This window comes from Musa acuminata, chromosome BXJ2-11 (genome assembly GCF_036884655.1).
Source record: "Musa acuminata AAA Group cultivar baxijiao chromosome BXJ2-11, Cavendish_Baxijiao_AAA, whole genome shotgun sequence".
NCBI classification, from domain to species: Eukaryota; Viridiplantae; Streptophyta; class Magnoliopsida; order Zingiberales; family Musaceae; genus Musa; species Musa acuminata.
Window position 1 is genome coordinate 20,254,747 of NC_088348.1, and position 15,123 is coordinate 20,269,869.

Consider the following 15,123-nt stretch of genomic DNA (forward strand, 5'->3'; position numbering starts at 1 on the left):
AACCTATATAACCTATACTATTATAAGACATTAATTACTAGGATATTGTGTTGAGATATCGCTAAGATAATTGATACATTACCGTTATATTGTTATTGTTCTTCTATATTGCTCGAGTCTTCTTACTTTGTTGAATTAATAAGAACCGGGCCACACATTGATATCGGCGCATGGGATAGTAAGCCGGATTGGCGTGCCCATTATAGAAATCGGATTCGTTTGGCTCGGTTCAACATGAACCCAATCAGCGTTCAGCCAGGTCTAACCGAACTGGTTCAGTTTGGTTCGGCTCGACATGAACCCCATCTACTCGGTCCGATTTATATATAGCATGTTCATCATTGCAACCCAACAGATAATATCTGCTCGGCTCCACGTGAACCCCATTTTCTCCGGCCGACAGACCTCTTAAATCGAGAATTACAAGGGTTTCTCTTCCACGCTAAGTGAAGAGGTCGAGAGAGAGAAGCCATGACGCCCATCTTGATGAAGGGCCATGAGCGGCCGCTGACGTTCCTCAAGTACAACAGGGAGGGAGATTTGCTCTTCTCCCGTGCCAAGGACCGACCACACGCCGACCGTCTGGTTTGCCGATAACGGCGAGAGGCTCGGCACCTACCGTGGACACAATGGCGCCGTATGGTGCTGCGACGTCTCCCGTGAGTTCTTCTGCGCGGGACATGCTTTCTCTTTGTTTGGCTGCGATGCCTTCTGAAGAAATGTTTTGGATGTTGCCAATGTTTCTTTTTCCTGGTTTATATATGTAAAGGTTTCGATTTTGTTGCTTTTGTTTCATTGTTTGAACTTGATAACTATCATGGTTGTCGGTCTGTTGTCATTTAATCGAGTTTTGGAAGAAAATTATGTTTTTGATGGTTGCATTTCCACTCGTGGGACCTAATTAGTGTTTGTTTGCTTGTTTTCTTGAAACTCTATTGTTCTTGTGCTGCACATGCTGTCTTTGCAGTTGGTATTCCTATCGCTAAAGTAAATTGTTTAAGATTTGCTTCTTTGTGAGAAATCTAATATTTCATCCGAAAGCAAAAAATTGTGACAATATTCCATTTTGAAGTCAGAAAAATATCCAATGGTTTATGTCCATTGAAAATTTGAGGAACAAATATATCTTGGTGCGTTTGATTCTGCCTCAATGTATTGTTTGTGTCTGTTTCTACAGGAATTATTAAATTAGCAGAATGGTTGTCTGGGATAACTATCTACTTGAGATCAAGTCTTTTATCGTTGGAGATTATGTATTTATGATTGTGTAATTGACATTCTTTTGGTGATGTATCTAGGTGATTCTATGCGCCTAATTACAGGAAGTGCAGATCAGACCGTAAAGCTGTGGAATGTCCAGACAGGAACTCAACTCTTCTCTTTCAACTTTGATTCTCCTGCTAAATCTGTGGATTTCTCTGTTGCTGATAAACTTGCTGTAATCACAATTGATCCGTTTATGGGGTTGCCATCCACCATCCAAGTGAAATGAATTTCCAGAGATCCTAATGAATGTAGGGACTGTCTAACATTATCTCGTTCTACAATTGATACGCACCCTGAAGGAAGTCTTCTTTGTTGTCTATATAGCTAAATATTATTGACATCCTATGCAGTATTAAGGTAGACCAGAAAATAGAAGATAGAAGTAGAACTATCAGAATTTAATATTATAGAGAGACCTAGGCAAGATACAAGAAACCTGCAAATATTAGCTGATTCTATTCTTAGATACCAATAATTTATCACAAATGCATCGTGCCTTTCTCTGATACACAATCCTAAAAGGATATAGCCGCTACAGCTCGCCTATATGGCTCTTTGTTATGACTCTTCTGATCAACTCGAAGTTCAATAAGACTTTAAAACTTTTATTATTAGAGGTTTGGATCCGAACATGACCAAGTTGTAGTTCTTACACTTCTTTGAGAACCAATGGTTAAGTTGCATGTTTGGTTATGTTAGTACACATATAGAACAAGAAAATTTTTCGACGAAAGCAGAGAAAGAAAGATCAAGATCTGTCCCATCTTATCCTTATATATTCAGACCTATTAGCCTTCCATGTTCTATAATTGACTGTGATTTGTGCTCTTTTTTAATATTATCATTATTAGATGCTCACCAACAAACTGATAATACCATTAATTTATTTTCTGCGAGTGTTTTTCATTAATAGTATTATCATGGAAACAACCTCTCTATATTCTATATTTAGAGGCAAGGCTGTGTACATTGACCCTCTCCTCTCCCGATCCTGCATTGGCAAGAGCTTCATGTATTGGGTACACCTTGTTTAGTGTTTTCTATAAACTTTTAGTTGATTGAAGTATGAATGACAAAGTGATAAATAAGCAAAATTTTGAATTTAGAACCTTCTTAGTGATAATTGTTTAGCATGTTCTGTTGGTACAACTTTTCAGATCATTGGGCTCATCCCAACTCTGTTACAGTATTAATGACGTTGACTGTTCCACCTTTCCTCAACTGAGCACTATCCTTCCTCTGTTGGCTTGTCACATTAATTTTATTTTTCCACTTGCAATGGCCATCTGAAATTGGAAAGTATAACAATGGCACCGTCACAGCGCACGAGGCTCCCATGTGTGCAGGATCGATCTGGTAAGGGGTTGATATATGTAGCTTTCAGTAGGTTGTTGCTATGACTTCAACTCTGTCATCCAAGGTCACAAATGAATAAATTTACTGTAGCATGACTGGCTCCAAGGCTCACCCTCTTTCTCATGTTATATGTGTATTATTATTTCTTAATAATGCCTGATTTTTTCATTTCTGATTATTCTCTAACATTGTCAATTATTCACTTGTGAAATGTTTTTTTATGCAGAGACTAGTGAATCAGTCCTTACAATCAAGGGGCCTCAGGGACCTATAAATAGGGCTGTTTGGGGACCACTAAACAAGACTATTATAAGTGCTGGTGAAGATGCAGTAATCCGAGTATGGGATACTGAGGTGGGTTGCATCATTCCTTTCATATGCTTTTATTTGGTCACATATTTTATAACATTCATGTTGATATTCACATGAAATGATTTTGTTTTAAACTTTTTGTTTTTGGCTTCCTCTATTGAGCATAATGTAGTACAGGAGGTGAAGTATACTTTGATCGTAGATTATTTTGGCTATACTATGCGGAAGTGATGGATAGGGAGTTAGATGCTTACATTATTATATGGAAATTCGTCTTCTAATGTTAAGAAATATTTTTTGCATAGTGTCAACTATGATACTTGGAACAACATAGTTTCATTACACAGAATGTGACAGTCCATGTTGGGTCTTTTGTTTTCCTCTTTAGAAACATTTTTCTGTTTTGGCAATGCTGTTACCATGAGTCGGATATCAAAAGTAAGTAGCTGGCCCATGGGAAGATGTAGATGATGCAACAAACCATGGTTGACAACCTTAAGTTACATGTAATGTATTGTTTCCCCATTTATCTGACTGAGGATTTCCGTTTGGTAACTCATCCATTAACCTTATGGATTGCATTGGCTTAGAGTATTGTCAAGATATATCAAAATAAAGGTAACAGCAACGAAATATCATGTAATTTAACTTACTATACCTGACTTACACATCGACTTTATAAATCTTGCTGTTAATCATTGGCATATATCCCTTTGTTTTCTGCATCCTATTTCTTTTATATTTATCAGTGCATTTGTATGTAAATTTTACAGACTGGTCAGCTCTTGAAGGAATCTGACAAAGAAACTGGTCATCAGAAAACAATTAGCTCACTCTCAAAATCTGCAGATGGTTCCCATTTCTTGACTGGTTCCTTGGATAAATCTGCCAAGGTGCCAACCATTATCCTTAATGCTGCTCTATGATGCTCACCATTATGTTCAGTCTAGGATTTATTTATCTATCTCTTATTTTTCCTGATTTCTTGTTTTCTAAGTCTGGGATATAAGAACTCTGACACTTGTCAAAACATATGTGACGGAGCGTCCTGTCAATTCTTGCGCGATTTCTCCACTTCTTGATCATGTATGTAAACAATTCTCTGTAAATTTACTTTTTGCTTTGCAAAGCTGCCTTCTACTTGTCATTGTCATTAAGTTATGCTTTCACTTGTGAGCCAAAGCATGCATGGCATTCTGTGTGAAATTCTCTATTTATTTGACATTGACAAAGAAGCTGGCCCACAATTGTTAGAGTTTTGCATATGTTTTCTATTTATATATCTATGATGTTCTGAAGGTCTGTGTTGTACATTATCTTGCGTGTTCCTTGCATGTGTTTCATCTAAGTCTTATCTTGATGGTTTTCCATAAGAAGTGTTCTTCAGTGTAGATGATTCTTAAATCATTTATCATATTTTGTTGAGATTCTTGATTTCTCCTGCAAATAAACTTATTGCTACTTGTTTCTAAAAAGAGGTTGTTTGCAGCTAATGATACAACTTCACAATATATGATGATGACGAACAAGTAAATTGTATGTTTGGTTGACATTTTCTTGGCTCGTATTCCACTAGCTGGTAAGTATAGGATGGATGTAGTACTAACTAAAACTTAACACCGGTCTCTTAGAAGACACTTTTTATAGTTGTATAGCTAGTGTTTTTTTAACCGACTTTCCAAAAAAAAAAGTGTTTTTTTAACCTTATTTAGATTTTAATCATTGTCTTTGTCACCTAATGTTTTGTTCAAAACAAAAAGAAACTGCTGTAACTTTGAGGGATAGGCTAAAGTCCACACTAGATATAGTATCTCAAACCTTGAATATTGTAATTGACTGATATCAATTATGTTTCTCATGACATTGGAGCTTCTATGGTTGACCATGTGCGGACAGTTTTAACTGACAGCCACAACATTTAATTTATAATGAACTAGGGAATGCTTGTATCTATAGTGTGATGCTTTGTTTCAGCTTCTCAAGTTGGAGTTGGAACCGTACTATGAATGGGTTCTTTTGGGATTTCAACCAAATATTTGGAACTAGTTGGGGTTTGCTAAGCGATATTTCTAATGCAGTGGTAAAAGTTGGTTGCATACCATAGTCCTTTATCTTATTTTACACCATAGTGGTTAGCTAATGTAAGGTTTTATTCTTGATCCAATACTAGTTTTGGCAACCAGTTGGACTGGCACCATTCTGGTTGTATTAAGTGAATACTGATCAGAAGGTACTGATCCGACTGGTATTTGAAACCGTGGCGTCAGGTCTCAATAGCTTTTTTGTTATCTGCCAATTTCTTTTGCGGGGCAAGAGGCAGTACATGTCACGACTACTGATCATCGTGCTGGAAAATTTGAGGCAAAATTCTTTCACAAGGTGAACTAGTTCATTTTCATTGTATTGATAAGAATCTTAGTGTTTGTATTTGACTAAATTCTTCATGAGTTTATTTATCCTATAGTTGTTTTTGGAATAGATTCTTCAAGAAGAAATCGGGGCGTGAAAGGGCATTTTGGAACCTATCAATGCTCTGGCTTTCAGCCCTGATGGGAGAAGGTTAGTTTTCCATCTCATGTTGCATTTCAAAATGGACATATATTTGTTAATCTTGAAAAGATCAGGAGCGATTAAATGAATTTTCTGGTCTAACCATTGATATTGTATGTTGATTATATTGAGTTATCTAACTCTTCCTTGGTCCATCTACTTTGATCCTAGCCTATAGTGTAGGTGCATGCATTTGCAAGTGTATCCATGTGGCTGCACATGTAATGTGGCAAATTCACTGTCCCTGTCAAAATTCACTTATATGTTCCTTTTTTCAATATACTTTTTCTGTTGACCTGGTTGTTCCAAACATTGGTTTGGCAATCAGATAGGTAGCGGTTCCATAATCTATGAATAGACTTTGATTATGTTTCTGTTTCAAGAGCTGCAAAGTTATATTTTAGGGGAGGATGCTCAGATGGCTGATTGGCTGCTCAATGAGGGAAGAAATTCTGCTTTGCTTTACATGGGACATGGATTTCCCCTGTGCCTCACTAAGGCCTATTTTGAGCTCTGATGTCTCTAAATCTGCTTGTTCCTGTTCCTAAGCATTAATAAATTCTCTTTTTTTTCAAAAAAATATTCATTTTGTTTCACCCTTCAATTTTCCCATCTTGCTGCATTTCTAATTTTTGTAATGCAGTTGAATAGGTGATGATAGTAGAAGAGAGGATACTGGAACTGCTGTCCTGGAACTTTGTTGACAGCATTCTGTATGTAATTTTTGTGATGAATTTTAGATACTTTATTGGTACCATTGGATCCATGGAGGTTCTCATAGTTTAGATATGGGAAGATATAAGGGAGCAATATGTTTAATGAACGAGAAACCATGTCTCTTCTGGTTCTTTGCAAAATTTTGCATAAAGAACCAATAGTTCTATTTGTTCTCCTGATGCACTTTGTGTTAAGGACAAATTACTTGCAGTACAGTCAAATATATATGATCTCTTGGAGTTTGTTTTCTTTATTCCAAATTGTTGTCTACATGGAATATGAAATAATGAAATTGGCACCCAATATTGGAGGGAGAGGTTCTATAATCATGGCCTGCCAGTAATTGGTTGATAATAGACCTAAATGTATTGTATTTGGTGGAATTATGGAAGCATGAAAAAGGGAAAAGGAGCCTTCCTTACAGAGGCCTTTAGAACAGGGTAGTGAATTTGTGATGGTTTTTAGCAGACTTGGCTGTGCAATTTATATCCCAGATTTTACCATGTTTCTTTTTTGCTTCTACATAATGTAATGAACATTGTTAAATCGAGCATGTGGGCTTCAATCAATTTCATTTTCTGATTTATTTTCCTTGGACCCATACCTTTTGGGATTGGATAATTGGTCCATTCTGTACGTGCTTCCTAGTCATATAAATATCTATAAGTTCTCAAGCTTATTTCTTCTACAATTCCATTGCTTTTAATAGTTTCTCGAGTGGTGGTGAAGATGGCTATGTAAGACTGCATCACTTCGATCCAGACTACTTCAGCATTAAGATGTGAACATGGAATTATGAGGTACTCTCTTATTGCCCTTGCCCTGTTTTTGTTTATAGAAAGGATGAAGTGAAAAAGGATAAAGATATCATTGTTGTTGCATCAATTGGTATGTTCTATCTTTCAGATTTGGTGTCATGCAACCGTGCGAGGGGGATTTCAGACTTTGTGACTTGTATGAATGATGAAGAGTGGGGACTTCTGTTGTTGGTAACTCTATATGGTGCATTGTAACCTTGGATTGACCCTGACATTTGTTTTGCACTACTAATATCATAACAGTATCAAGACTTTTTTTGGGACAACGAGTTGCTTCTGTAGGTACTACTGTTTAATCAACAAATAAATTTTGTTTATACCGAGTTTTCAACGAGTTAGCGCATCTATATCTGCAACTGCTTTCATCATCAGACATTTTGGCTACAAAGGCATTTGGTAGTACTGCTGCTATTCCATCAGGGCAACCTTGTGGGTTTATCGCATGCATTGTGATCGTTTGCAGTGGACTTATTGTGTTAGGTTCTCAATCTGGTTTGTCTTGTTTACTATTCAGATGGAAAATGAACGGAGGGTTAGTTATAGGTTATCTTTTTAATTAATTATCTTTACTAGTTTGGTCTTTATATTTTTAAAAATTACATTGGGATTCGTATATTTACGAAAGTGAAATATTTAATCTTGTTTCATCTCGTGAAATATTTGTTGGGAAGAAACCTGTTAATGCGGAATAATTCTTTTCCCTCTTTGTGTATCAAAATAGGTTTCTCATCAAAATACCAACTTGATATCAAAATGCTAATATCAATCAGCACAGCATAAACAATAGAGCAATAAATCAATCACACAGTGAGACCAAATCTTTTTAACGTGGAAAATCTAATGTGGGAAAAACCACGGGACCGTAGTTCACCTCAAACTTTCACTATCAATAATAATGATAACAGGTTTACAGTATGTCTTCTCTAGAATAACTAGAGGATCAGAATAACATCAAGATCATAGATCTTGGCTCAAGGATTGCATATCTTCATCACATAGGATGGATCTCCTCAAAAGAGAATTCTAGGTCTCATAGAGTGGATATCGCAGGAAAGTACCTTAGAGAGGGTAAATTGCAGATCAACACCGTTAGGATTGTAGAGTTTGCTGCAAGGATTCTCCACATAAAATTTGGGCCGAAACTGACAACGTTTGGCCACCGATCGTCAAGCAGAAAAACTCAGAAACCTTACTTTCTCTCTCTATTTCTCTCTCCTCTTTTCTCTGCACGTCGCCGCATGCTCTTACTCTAATCTCACCCTAATTTCGTTCTCTCTAATCTCCAATTAGTTGATTTGGGCTTATGGCCCAAATTGTCCAAGCCCACATATGGACTGGACCCAACAATTCTCCCCCTCTAGCTCATATGATGGGTTGTACCAAGCCCGCTCTTCGCCTACATGCTTCAAGCTTCTCCTTAGGCAAAGACTTTGTCAACATATTTGAACCATTCTCATTGATATGTACCTTTTCCAACTGTAATTCTTTCATCTCAAGCACACCACGAATCCAGTGATATCTCACATCAATATGCTTGGATCTAGAATGGTATGTTGAATTCTTAGAGAGGTGAATGGCGCTCTGACTGTCACAGTAAACAGTGTATACTTCATGTTTCAAGCCCAATTCCTATAGAAACTTTTTCATCCATAAAGCTTCCTTGCAGGCTTTAGTAACTGCTATGTATTCTGCTTCTATGGTTGATAGAGCAACACACTTCTGTAACTTAGACTGCCAAGAGACTGCTCCTCCTGCAAATGTCATCAAGAATCCCGAAGTGGACTTCCTGGAATCAGTATCACTTGTCATGTCTGCATCTGTGTAACCTTCTAACACAGGTTCATCATCACCAAAACATAAACACAACCTGGAAGTACCTCTTAGATATCTTAATATCCATTTCACTACTGCCCAATGTTCCTTTCCAGGATTTGAGAGAAATCGGCTAACAACTCCAACTGCATGAGCTATATCTGGCCTAGTACAAACCATAGCATACATCAAACTGCCTACTGCATATGAGTAAGGCACTCTGAATATTTCTTCTTTTTCTTTCTCACTCGTAGGACATTGTTTTGAACTCAGCTTGAAATGACCTGCAAGTGGAGAACAAACTGCTTTGGCTTTACTCATGTTGAATCTTTCAAGAACCTTTTCAATGTAAGTCTCCTGAGATAGCCAAATCTTCCTTTTCTTCCTATCACGAAGAATCTTCATGCCAAGTATTTGTCTCACCGATCCTAAGTCTTTCATGGCAAAAGACTTACTTAGCTCTCTTTTAAGCTTTTCAATTTTTCCAACATCATGACCAACAATCAACATATCATCAACATATAGTAGTAAAATAATAAAATCATCATCTGAAAATTTCTTCATAAACACGCAATGATCAGATGTGGTTCTATCATTCCCTTGGCTCATCATAAAGGAATCAAACTTCTTGTACCATTGTCTATGTGCCTGTTTGAGTCCATATAAGCTTTTCCTAAGCTTACATACCAGATTTTCTTTTCCCTTGACTTTGAAACCTTCTGGTTGCTCCATGTAAATTTCTTCTTCTAAGTCACCATGAAGAAATGCTGTTTTTACATCAAGTTGTTCAACTTCTAAATTCAAGCGGGCAGCCAAACCAAGAACAACTCGGATAGAGGACATTTTCACAACCGGAGAAAATATTTCTTCAAAGTCAATACCTTTCTTCTGACTGAATCCTTTCACAACTAGTCGTGTCTTGTATCTCTGTTGTGAGCTATTGTTTTCAGTCTTCAATTTATAAACCCACTTATTCTTGAGAGCTTTCTTCTCTTTGGGCAACTTTACCAAGTCATAGGTATGGTTCTCAAGCAAGGATCTCATCTCTTCTTGCATGGCTTTAACCCACTCACTCTTATTCTCATGTAGAATAGCTTCTTGGTAAGTTTCTGGCTCTCCCCCGTCAGTAAGCATAACATACTCATGTGGAGGATATCTGGTAGAGGGTTGTCGCTCTCTAGTGGATCTTCTCAATGGAATCTCAACTGGTGGTGGAGGTGCCTGTTCAGTTGGTTCAGCATCATCAACTGTAGGTGTATCATCACTAGTATTCTCACCACAATCTTCTTGTTCATCTCCCCCATGATCATAATGAATTACAGGTGAAGGAACTGGACCCAAACTCCAAGGAATATAAACAGAGGTTTCTGGCTTCTCAACATTATCACCATCATCAAACAATTGGTCTTCAAGAAACACAACATCTCTGCTTCTAATAATCTTCTTGTTCACTGGATCTCATAATCTGTACCCAAACTCTTCATGACCATATCCCAAGAAGATACATGCTTTTGCCTTATTATCAAGCTTGGACCTCTCATCTTTGGGAATATGAACAAATGCTTTACACCCAAAGACTCTCAAATGATTATAAGATATATCTTTTCCTCTCCATACTCTCTCTGGAACATCACATTGCAGAGGAACTGATGGAGAAAGATTTATTAGGTCAACTGTAGTTCTCATAGCCTCCCCCCAAAATGACTTTGGTAACTTGGCGTGAGAAAGCATACACCTAATCCTTTCTTCAATGGTTCTGTTCATCCTTTCTGCCACACCATTCTGCTGAGGAGTTTTAGGAACTGTTTTCTCAAGCCTGATACCATGGAACCTGCAATAATTCTCAAAAGGACCCCTGTACTCGCCATCATTATCTGATCGAACACACTTTAGCTTTCTGCCAGTTTCTCTTTCAACATTGACATGAAACTCCTTGAAAGCATCGAGTACCTGATCTTTAGATTTCAAAGCAAAAGCCCAAACTTTTCTAGAATAGTCGTCAATAAAAGTAACAAAATAAATAGCACCTCCAAGAGTTCTAGTTTGCATAGTACACACATCAGTATGAACTAAATCAATAACATCAGATCTTCTAGATGATGGATATGTCTGAAATGCAACTCTATGTGTTTTTCCAGCTAAGCAATGATCACAAGATTTAAGAGATGTACCTTGCAACTCTAGTAAGAATTGCTTTCTAGCAAGAGTTTGAAGTCCCTTCTCGCTGATATGTCCAAGCCTCTTATGCCAAAGATCTATACTTTCGCCTTTTCGAATTGCATTAATCTCTCCTTTGTGTAGCTTAGCTTCCATGACATAAAAAGAGTTAATCTTCTTTCCTTTTGCCACAATTAGAGAACCTTTAGTGAGTTTCCATTTACTTTCATCAAAATAATGTGCAAAGCCCTCATCATCAAGTATACCTGTAGATATCAAGTTAAGACGAATATCTGGAACATGCCTTACATCTTTGAGTATCAATTTGCTCCAAATACTGGTCTCCAAGCAAATATCTCCAATACCCACAATCTTAGATGTACCGTTGTTTCCCATTCTGACATTACCAAAATCACCAGCAGTGTAAGATCTAAAGAAATCACCATGAGAAGTGACATGAAATGAAGCACTAGAGTCAATTACCCAATTACTGTCCTGAGCTACAAGGCTAACACAACCTTCATCACAGACAATAGTGATATTACCTTCAGCAGCAATTGTATTGGTCTCTTTCTCATTTTTCTTTATTTCATTCTGTTCTCGCTTCCAAAACCTACACTCTTTCTTCATATGACCTGGCCTATTACAGTGAAAATATTTGATATCTCTTCTAGACTTAGATCTTCCTCTATAACCATGTGGATTTCTGCTATGACTTCTTCCACGTCTTTCTTGTTTTTCAGTAACAAATACACCAGAAGAAGATTCACCCTGTTCTTTCCTTCTAGCATCTTCATTTAGCAAACTATCTTTAACCATATCTATGGTTAGAATCCCCTCTGGCGTGGAGTTACAAATAGTCACCACATATGTTTCCCAACTTTCTGGTAAAGAGCTGAGAAGTAATAATCCCTGCATCTCATCATCTATATTCATTTTCATAGCAACCAACTTGTTTGCAAGACTCTGAAATAGGCTTATGTGCTCAATAATGTTACCACCATCTTTATACTTCAAATTTACAAGCCTTCTGAGGAGAGAAATTCTATTTCCCACTGTCTTTTTCGCAAAGAGATTTTCTAACCTTTGCCAAACAACATCAGCTCTGATTTCATCTGAAATATGCTCATGCAAGTTTATATCCATCCATCTTCTAATATAGGCAATAGCTTTTCTATGTTGAACTTCCCATTCTTCATCGTCCATAATAGAAGGTTTATCTTTAATCTTGATAGGCTTATACAAATCTTTGCAATAGAGCAAATCTTCCATCAGACGCCTCCAAGTGGAATAATTTGATGAGTTCAATTTAATCATACCATCTGACTGCTCCATTTCAATCATACAAGAAAACTAGCACCAAACAACCTGATGCTCTGATACCACTTGTTGGGAAGAAACCTGTTAATGCGGAATAATTCTTTTCCCTCTTTGTGTATCAAAATAGGTTCCTCATCAAAATACCAACTTGATATCAAAATGCTAATATCAATCAGCACAACATAAACAATAGAGCAATAAATCAATCACACAGTGAGACCAAATCTTTTTAACGTGAAAAACCCAATGTGGGAAAAACCACGGGACCGTAGTCCACCTCAAACTTCCACTATCAATAATAATGATAACAGGTTTACAGTAGGTCTTCTCTAGAATAACTAGAGGATCAGAATAAGATCAAGATCATAGATCTTGGCTCAAGGATAGCATATCTTCATCACATAGGATGGATCTCCTCAAAAGAGAATTCTAGGTCTCATAGAGTGGATATCGCAGGAAAGTACCTTAGAGAGGGTAAACTGCAGATCAACACCGTTAGGATTGTAGAGTTTGCTGCAAGGATTCTCCACATAAAATTTGGACCGAAACTGACAACGTTTGGCCACCGATCGTCAAGCAGAAAAACTCAGAAATCTTACTTTCTCTCTCTATTTCTCTCTCCTCTTTTCTCTGCACGTCGCCGCATGTTCTTACTCTAATCTCACCCTAATTTCGTTCTCTCTAATCTCCGATTAGTTGATTTGGGTTTATGGTCCAAATTGTCTAAGCCCACATATGAACTGGACCCAACAATATTTAATCTTGTTTTATCACATGTTGTTGTACTTGTTCACGAAAATATCATATTGATATTAAAATAGGATTAAAAAGATAATTTTGTAAGTTATTTTGATTAATTTCTCTTGTTTGCACTTCTGTTCGGCCTCTCAGGAAGCACAAGACTTTGAACTTTGAAGAAGTGTTCCTCGTGAGCGGAGCACGTGGAATTAAGTCATCGTTTATGTTGTCCTCCTCCTTCGCGAGCTTCGTCTTGAGTGTTGCGAGCTTTGTGGCGGGGCTGTCATTACAATTGCAACAGTAGGGCAGGTCCTAATTCGATGCTGATATAGCCCCATTCGCATCTTCCGAAGCTAGTCCCCCAGCTCACGTGCTCCACATCCCTGGCGTCGATCCCCTCCTTCCGTCATAGCAATCATCGTTGTAGTTGGTGGAGTTCACATCGGTGCCCGTCAGTTATCAACCCTTGACACTCACAAATGTAACCAATTTCGATGAGTTGGATGAGGCCCAAGAGTCGTTGGTTATGCCAAGAGACGCTCTCGCTGCTCAAGATCCACTTTAAGATAGATGTCACCTTTAAGGGCCCTCTCTGACGTCTCGAAAGGTGACGTCCATCTCAAAGTGGATCTTGAGCAACACAAGTGTCTCTTGCCACAACCAGTAGCTCTCGAGCATGCTACCATGCTCGGCCTCGTAGCTGACGGTGAGGGCCTCATCTAACTCATCAGAATTGGCTACATCTATCGGTGCTGAGGGCCAATGACTAATAAACACTAGTGCAAACTCCACCAACTACGACAGATGGAGGGGCCTAACGCCAAGGATTTGGAGCACGTGAGCTGGGGACTGACCCCGGATGACACGTATGGGTCCATATCAATACTGAACTGGGACCCACCCTATTGTTGTTGTTGTTGTGGTTGCTACATATGCTACATGGCACTGCGCTCACGAGAAGCGAGGTTCAAAGCCTTGTGCTCTCTTCTTAAGGAGCCAAAGATGGATAAATGTTAGCCATGAGCAGAATCGCAAGCGAGAGGAATTAATCGATATAACTTATGTAATTATCTTTTTACCTTATTTTAACGTCATTTTTCACATGTAACGGATTTTCGTTAATAGAGTTGATGGCCTGAGGAAAAATAATATTAAATATTTTATTTTCATAAGTATAAAGAGTTTAATATAATTTTTAAAAATATGAAAATTAAAATATTAAAGATAATACGTAATTAGGCAGAATATAATGTCAAGGAGCTCTATATCCGGCGGTTCGGAAACAGAACAAAGTCATCAAAAGTAACTTTGTACGAGTTCTAAGTTATCAATGGTTACCATCCTAGTTGATGGGAATGGAATTAGATTAACGTGTCAATCACATTGCTTCTTCATTGGTTTTGTCATCATCGTACCTTTTGTTACTTGTATAATTGGCAGGAATAATGATGGGTATTGTACCGAGTATCTATTATTTTTGCTTGTGTAACAACAATAAGTTGTACTGTTTCAATTATTTGAGATGAAATGCTGTAAAAGTTGTTTTTAGTTAAATTAACAGTGTTAAATTATTTATTTATTTATTGTTAATTATATAAATTAATTATAATTATTTTTCATTTGTACTTCCAATTAATTAGTTCAAAAAAAAATTTAATGAGTACTCCTAATAATGTAAGTCAAGATTAAACCAATAGATATATTCGATCATGGAATATAATATGTTATATTTTTTGTCATTATAAGCAAGGTTTATCGTACCGAGTTGTATCGCTCAATACAAGACGATACATATCGATCTGATAGGAGGATCAGTATACGGATCATCCTCTATCAGGTAATACATATTATATGATCATATAATGAGCTATATGGGATTTGTATCTATCGATAACGATCGAATTTCGATCATTACCGATCAAAAACTTAAATTTTCATATTTTAAATGATCAATTTGATCGTTTGAACTATAGAAAAAGATTTTTAAACCATTTCCTCCACCATAATTGTTCGCTCAGTGTGCAAAGACAAAGGGAAGACAATAGCAACAGTCGCATTCCAATAATGCGACTGTTGC

The 15,123-nt window shown here is 37.3% G+C and overlaps 1 pseudogene; it reads left to right on the forward strand.

The window, feature by feature from the left end:
- The first annotated feature begins 366 nt into the window (after positions 1-366).
- On the forward strand, positions 367-7,350 carry LOC135626238 (eukaryotic translation initiation factor 3 subunit I-like; annotated as a pseudogene).
- The last annotated feature ends 7,773 nt before the right edge of the window (positions 7,351-15,123 follow it).